Source organism: Myotis davidii, unplaced genomic scaffold (assembly GCF_000327345.1).
Source record: "Myotis davidii unplaced genomic scaffold, ASM32734v1 scaffold41, whole genome shotgun sequence".
Lineage (NCBI taxonomy): Eukaryota > Metazoa > Chordata > Mammalia > Chiroptera > Vespertilionidae > Myotis > Myotis davidii.
The window spans coordinates 2,163,575-2,171,042 of record NW_006292344.1 but is presented as its reverse complement, the minus strand read 5'-3'; positions in this window follow the sequence as shown (position 1 = coordinate 2,171,042).

Genomic DNA, 7,468 nt, shown 5'->3' with positions numbered 1-7,468 from the left:
AGGCTGGTGACAGCCCCTTCTGGGGGTGGGGGAGTCCTGATGGGGTGCCTGGCCAGTCTGGGTGAGGGGCTGAGGGCTGTTTGCAGGCTGGCCACGGCTCCCAGCCACCCAAGCTCCCAGTGGAGGCTGGATGGAAGCAGGGATCTGGGATTTATTAGTCTTCTATAATTGAAACTTTGTTGCCTTTGGTGGAGGCTACAGCCAGCCAGTGCAGGCGGGAAGCTTGGCTTCCTCCATCGCCGGGGCAACCAAGCCTCCTGCTTGCTCCAGCTCCATGGCTGCCTGCCGCCATCTTGGTTGTGTTAATTTGCATATAGTTGCTCTGATTGGCTGGTAGGCATGACTTGGGGCGTAGTGAATTTACGGTAAATTTCCATGTTTCTCTTTTATTAGATTAGATATTAATTTACAGGGATTGGGCCTAAACCAACAGTTGGACATCCCTTTCAGAATCTGGGACTGCTGGCTCCCAACTGCTCGCCTCCCTGCCTGTTTGATTGCCCCTAACTGCTTCTGCCTGCCATCCTAATCATTCTAACTGCCCTCCCTTGCTGGCCCAATTACCCCCAACTGCCCTCACCTGCCAGCCCAATCATCCCCAAGTGCCCTCCCCTGCTGGCTCAATTGCCCTCAACTTCCCTCCCCTGTAGGCCCAGTTGCCCCCAACTGCCCTCCCTTACCGGCCCAGTCTCCCACAACTACCCTGCCTTTTTGGCCCAATTGCCCAAAACTGCCCTTCCCTGCTGGCCTGATCACCCACAACTGCCTTCTCCTGCCGGCCATCTTGTGACTACATGGGGGTGGTCATCTTGTGTGAGGGTGTGATGGTCAATTTGCATATTACCTCTTTATTTTATAGGATATCCTAACCTATACATTAGCATATGATTATTTGGTAAATGTTAGTTTAATGTTAGATTATTCTTTACCCATGGTAAACATTTGCCAACTTTGGTTCATGAAATACCCAGATGACTGGAGGCATTTCTACAGTTCCTTGAAAGAAATGTGGTCACAGTACACAAGCTTCAAATTTCTCTGCTCCAACATGAACCATGGATTGTAGACCTGAACCAAGAAACCCAATTTATAACATTTTTTGCAAACTTCAGTAGTAAGGACACTTATTGAGAACAGATTTGTGAGGTGATCGGTCATCAGAAAACCTCTCAGCTTACCTATTTCCCAGTTACACGACGTTGGTCAAGTCATTCTATATATTTCTATTTTGATTTCTTTATCTGCAAAACAAGAATAGTAATAACTTATGAGCTTATAAGAAAACAAAAGTAATAAAATGTTTGATAAGTTTGAAGATGTATAGATGATGAGTTATTATTTTGTACCAGGAATTTAAGAGGGAGAACTAAAACAAACCAGCAGGTAATTTGTCTCACATTCCTTCTTCTACAACCCCATCACTACTCTCCTCAGAATTATTAAGTGAAAACAAGTGGGACACACTTAATTTGTACATATTTGCAACCTGGATAATATAGAAGTAAATACATATTTGACAAAAGATGAAAAATAAGAGTTGCTGGAGAAAAGCAGGGATATCTCATCAATATCTTTATTGATATTGAGCTAATACCCAAAGATGATTAAAAAATACAAATGTAACCTTAGCTTGTTTGGTTCAGTGGATAAATCACTGGCCTGCAGACTGAAGGGTCCCAGGTTTGATTCCAGTTAAGGGCATATGCTCAGATTGTGTGCTCAATCCCCATTGCGGGTGTGTGTCCAGGAGTCAGCCAAGGAATAATTTCCTCTTATTATTGATGTTCCTATCTCTCTCCCTTCTTATCTAAAATCAATAAAAATATATTTAAGAAAAATAAAAGTGTAAAATATTATTTAAAAAACAAATATAATCAATAAAGTAGTGAAAATAATAAACACTTAAGGAGGAAAAGGAAGTGGAAAGTACAGTGTATGTGAACTTAGTCTGGTTCTTTCATAAACATATGTCAGTAGGTGATATCTGATGATGATAAATCAATACAAACAAATGAAAATATATTTTTCAGAGTTATGAAGGTAACTACCAACAGAACCAGAAACAAAGACTCAAAATAAGCTACCACTAAGTTGGAAATAGAAAGGAGTTAGGAAGCTGTTGGTGTCCACCACAAGCTTTTCTGTATCATTTGATTTTCTTTACCATTTGATAGAATATGGAAGCAAAAATAAACTACAAAATAAGGTGTGATCTTGTTTATCTTTAGCGGCATCAGATAACCTCAGACAAGATTGTTGCTACTAAGGATTTTACTTTTAACCATCTTTTTTATTCTATACTTTTATTGTCTAGCAAGATAGCCACTAGACATGTGGCTATATGAAATTACATTAGTTAAAACAAAATTAGATAAAAATTTCAATTCCTAAGTCTCATTTGCCATATTTCATGGTTAATGGCTACTGTGTTGGGCAGCAAAAAATTATGGAATTTCCCATTATTGCAAAAAGGCATGAACCCTTTAAAGAATCTATACACAGTTGAGGTTTTACCAATCACTCATTATTGGGTGACAACCTGACCTTTGTTTCTATATCAATGATGGTTGCCTCAGCTCATCACTTCTTTCTGACACACGGCTTCTGGCCAGAGCACCTATCAGGCCATCATGTTCTGATTATTCTAGGTGTGGCCTACACTTCTGCTAACTGAACTCTGTTTTAAAACTGACAAGCTTCTGACTGATGCTCTGGGCATCACTCAACTAGTCTTCTTTATTTTTTTTAACCCCAATAAAATGTCATTCCTCACTTTCTGTAACTATGATACATTCTGAGTGTTGCTATGTGTTTTGATGTAACCACAACAAAGTCTGGGGAATAAAAAAGCATTTGGTAAAATCAAAATGCTATTTCTTTCTAAAGTCAGGGAGAAGGCTTAACTTGGTTTGCCACTTTGTAAAACCAGACCACAAAAAGGCAGTGGTTTCACAGAAGTTTAAACATATGCTACAAAATGGGTTGAAATAAAAATGACTATGACATCAGGTTCATAAAATACATTATGGATTGATTGCCTAAAATGTGTAAAGATCTATGTTAGAGGAGAAATTAGAATACCTTCAAAAATTTTATAGTCAATCAGGGGAGAAAATAGCTTAACAGCTATCTTTAATATAAGTCAAATTGTGGATCCAGTAGAATGACTGGCTTAACATCTATTCCCATCTTGTTCTAGTAAGTCTTTGGTACTGCACCAATTAGAAAAATACTATAATTCTCAGATTTCTTTTTAGCTAGGGTCTGGATGTGTTTAAATTCTAACTTAATCCATGCCTTCTACCCATGAGTGCACAATCTTAGCCAAGTTTCAAGCCTCTTCGCACTTTGCTTTCCTTTGTTTCAATAAAGTTTGTGACAATGACATTAATGTATTCTTCAGAGGTATCTGAGGATTGATTCATTGATATAGTGAATACAAAGACTGTACCACACTTTCTGGTACCTATAAACCCTCAAAAAAACTTTTCAGTTACTATTAAGAGAAAGAAATGGAATGCTCTTCCAATATCCTGCTTCAGAATAAATAAGGAGGAAGGGGGCAGAATATGTCACATTCATTTTGCTCTTGTAGACCTAACAGATGCAATGTGGCTCTAGACCCAGTAGCTCCTGATACTTAGATTGTAGCTTAGGTGTGGTGTTATCCAGGTACCTGTTGTGGGGATAACAACTCCCTGATTGCCTAGCTTCCTATGTGTGGCAGAGGTAACTAAACTTTTGGTGGGCCAATTTTGCAGTGCTGTCCAGGGAATCAGCTCTGGAGTCACAGTCTCAAGCTTGTGCTCCAGCCTTTCTAACAACATTGTAAATACTTCATTCCAAATGTTAACCACTTCACTTTCTGTTTAAAATAGTGGAATTCACCGGTTCTCAACCTGTGGGTCGTGACCCCTTTGGTGGTCGAACGACCCTTTCACAGGGGTCGCCTAAGACCATCCTGCATATCAGATATTTACATTATGATTCATAACAGTAGCAACATTACAGTTATGAAGTAGCAAAGAAAATAATTTTATGGTTGGGTCACAACATGAGGAACTGTATTTAAAGGGCCAGAATGTTGAGAACCAATGGTTTATATTATGTGAAACTGAACCTAACCTGACAGAGACAAAATGGAAGAAGTGACATCATGGCTCTGCCACTGGAGAGCTGAGGTGTCTTCATGAGGTATGTGTGACAGTCACTGGGCCATATCACCACCCAGATCTGCTTTCTTATAAAAAAAAAAAAAAGTAGTCTTGAAGCAGCATGTAGAAATGGCATTCCATTTATTCTGCCTCTTAGCAGGAATTTCCGTCACAGTGTCTTTCAGGATAACCATGGAGTAGGTGCCCTCACTCTCCACATTCAGGTGACGCAGCATATCACACAGAATCATTTGAAAATGAAGTTCAAAATTGTTTCCTCAATCCATTGGGTATAGGGAACTCTCCAAGAAACCCCAGGTATGGGCAGCTTAGACTGTATTACTATGTGGTGGCCAACAGTCAAGTGCTCAGTCTCTACTAGAGCCCAGTATCAATCAAAAAGAAAAAAAAAAAGAAATGTTATCTAACAGAATGGGATATTTTTGCTTAAAATCCTAATGTCTACTCAGTGATTCACCTATAGCGGCTGGCCAAATGTTCCATGCAGGACCTCCATTTGCCACAGATACTCCAAGCACTGCTAGGTCTGCTGGGTATATAGGATATAGCCCAAGTGATAAAGCAGCTTGCACAGCAGCCTGAATCTGCTCCAGATCCTTCTTTTGTTCTGGGTCTCACTCAAAATTAGCAATCTTTTGAATTATTTGATCAATGGGTTGAAATAGACTATGTTGCCTCCAAAATCTAAAGAACATCATTAGGCATTGTGGCTCTTTCTTAGTAATATAGGAGCAGAAACTTTCCAGCTGCCTTAGAAGGTATATCGTGACATGTTCCAGTCCACTGATATACTAAAAAAGTCTCCAGTGTGACTTTTGGTGACACAAGCCCCAGAATTTTGGGGGATACATTTCCATGCTGGTGTCACACAATTGTTAGAATACCTTCTATTTCCTGTTCACGTGGTTAAATCAAAATGACATCATCAGTGAAGTAGAATTGTGGATCAGAGACTTGGTCCAATTCCCTGTTGACTAGAATATGACATAGGTTTGGAAGGTTGATATAACTCTGAGTATACTACTGGTACCAACAGATAAAAGCAGTAGAATTAGTTGCTGTAGAAAGTAAGGGGTTCTCTGATCTTGGAATGTTTTGCATAAGCTGAGTCTGCCTTGGCTGTGTTTTGGTGGAGTAGATTCCTGCAATAGGTAGGAGGCTAACCTAGATGTCCTTTAAGGTCCCTTCTAATCTCAATTTAAATGAACCCATGAAGCATGAGCAGAGAATGTTAAAGGAAAGAAAAGGAATTCTGCAGCTCATGCAGTAAGCATTAGATGTGAGCAAGAAGGTGGTGACTTAGAGAACTTGACCCCAATATATGTTCCATACATAGTGTAGCATCAGGATCTCTCATATATATCTAAACACGTAAGAGCTAGTTAAACTGGACTTATTATGTTTTCACCTCAAATTAACTCACCAGCTATGATATACTGATTCTGATGATTTGCTTTTCCCTGGGAATGGAGATATTTGGAAAGAGCAGTGGACCAGAAATAAATAGGAAATTGGGGGTTTTAGAATATAATCCCAGTATTGCCAGGTATTCACCATCTGTTCTTTGAAGAGTTTATTGCAAATTCTATTTGGCTTCACTAAAAAGGAAACTTGCAAGATGTTTATTAAGTACATTTTATAATTGAGTATAAAATAGTTCATCAGGTAAAAGATCTAGACTCAGGAGCAACCTCATGTATTTGCCTCTCAGATTTCACAATGGTTGCAGCCCTAAAATGAAATATAATTCACTTTTTTTTGGTATTAGGTTTTGATATTAAAGCAAGGGTTTAGCGAAGGATATCATAATTCCTCTTTGTGGTGACAGAATTGTACTAAGGGGTTGCTGCTACAATTGAGTGGAATAAGATAAGTATTGATCAAGTCTCTGACACTCCTCAGGCCACAAATGTAGTTCTTCCTGAACCTCTGAAGAACTGATATCTCCACGGAAATCAGGAGACCTGGCTCCCTACCTGCCTTAGGAGCACGTTGTGGGAGGTGCAGACCAAAGTTGAATTTACACATGAGTGACTAAAGTTTCCTGCCACTAAGCATAAGAAGTCACTCAAGAGCAGCGTCCCTAAACCACAGCTACAGGATGTGGCCACAAGCCCTTGTATAATTGTTGGCCAAGAGCCAATAAGTATTCATCCCTGTGCAAATACTGGGGCTTTTTTTGGTTGTTGCTGTTAACCTTTGAAAACCACAGGCATTAGCCTCTCTCTTTCTTCCCTTTGGCACAGTCACCTTCTTTTCTTCGACTTGGTCTCTTATGTGCAAAGAATTTCTGAGGAGCTTTTAAAGCAAAATTTAATACTTTTGTCCTCCCCTCTCCTGCCCCACAACATACCAGGCAGAGGTAAACCCTACTTAAAAAAATATCTGCTGGCTGTGTTGGCTTCCGCAGTTTTGTTTGGGCTTTTTGATCAGAGAGGAAATCAGAGAGCTCTATGAGTGACCTTAGCCTTCAAGAAAATTCAGGTAATTTCTGGAAGTTCCCTCTACACAAAAGTGATCCATTTTTTCCTCTCACCTCTGAATTAACCCAGCAACTAATATACACTGATTTAGATGGCATGCCTTTCTCTGGGAATGGAGATATATGGAAAGGGCAGTAGATCAGGAATAGGAAACTGGAAGCTTTACACTCTAATCTTAGTATTGCCCAAAACTCACCATCTGCTTTTTGAGCAATTTCTTCCCAATTTCTAGGCCTTTACTCTGTGAAATAAAAGCTTTGGATTAGATGGTTTCTATGCTTCTTTGGCTCCACAGCCCTGGCACTGGATTCCTTAGTAATGCTTCAGTAAAGGCAATGAGAATGGACCTCAAGGTAAAACATCCCAAACTCATAAGTTGTCTCTTTTTTCTATTTTTTGAGGCTGGCCAAATGTGGGATGTAAGGGATTGTGATTCTTGACCATCCATTTTGTTGTAAATAGCAGAGCATGAAACAGCCCTGACTCTGTACCCAATGTCCCACATCCTGATGTGGAAATCCAAGCTGAGCCTATTCCAGCATAAGAATATCTCTCTATATAAAAGCCAAGTGACCAGAATGATCAGAATGACTGGTCACTATGATGCACACTGCAGCGGCCAACCAGCCCAATTGGGGCCCTGATTGGCACCTCCCAACCTCCCGTGGTCCCTCCCCTTGGTTGGCCTGGCCCCCAGTCATCCCCCCAATCCTGATTGGGGTTAGGGCCAGCCAGCCAACCTCCTGTGTCCCCTCCTGCCCACCGGCCCAGCCCTGATCAGCCCCCATTGGGGCAGGCGTCCAGACCCCA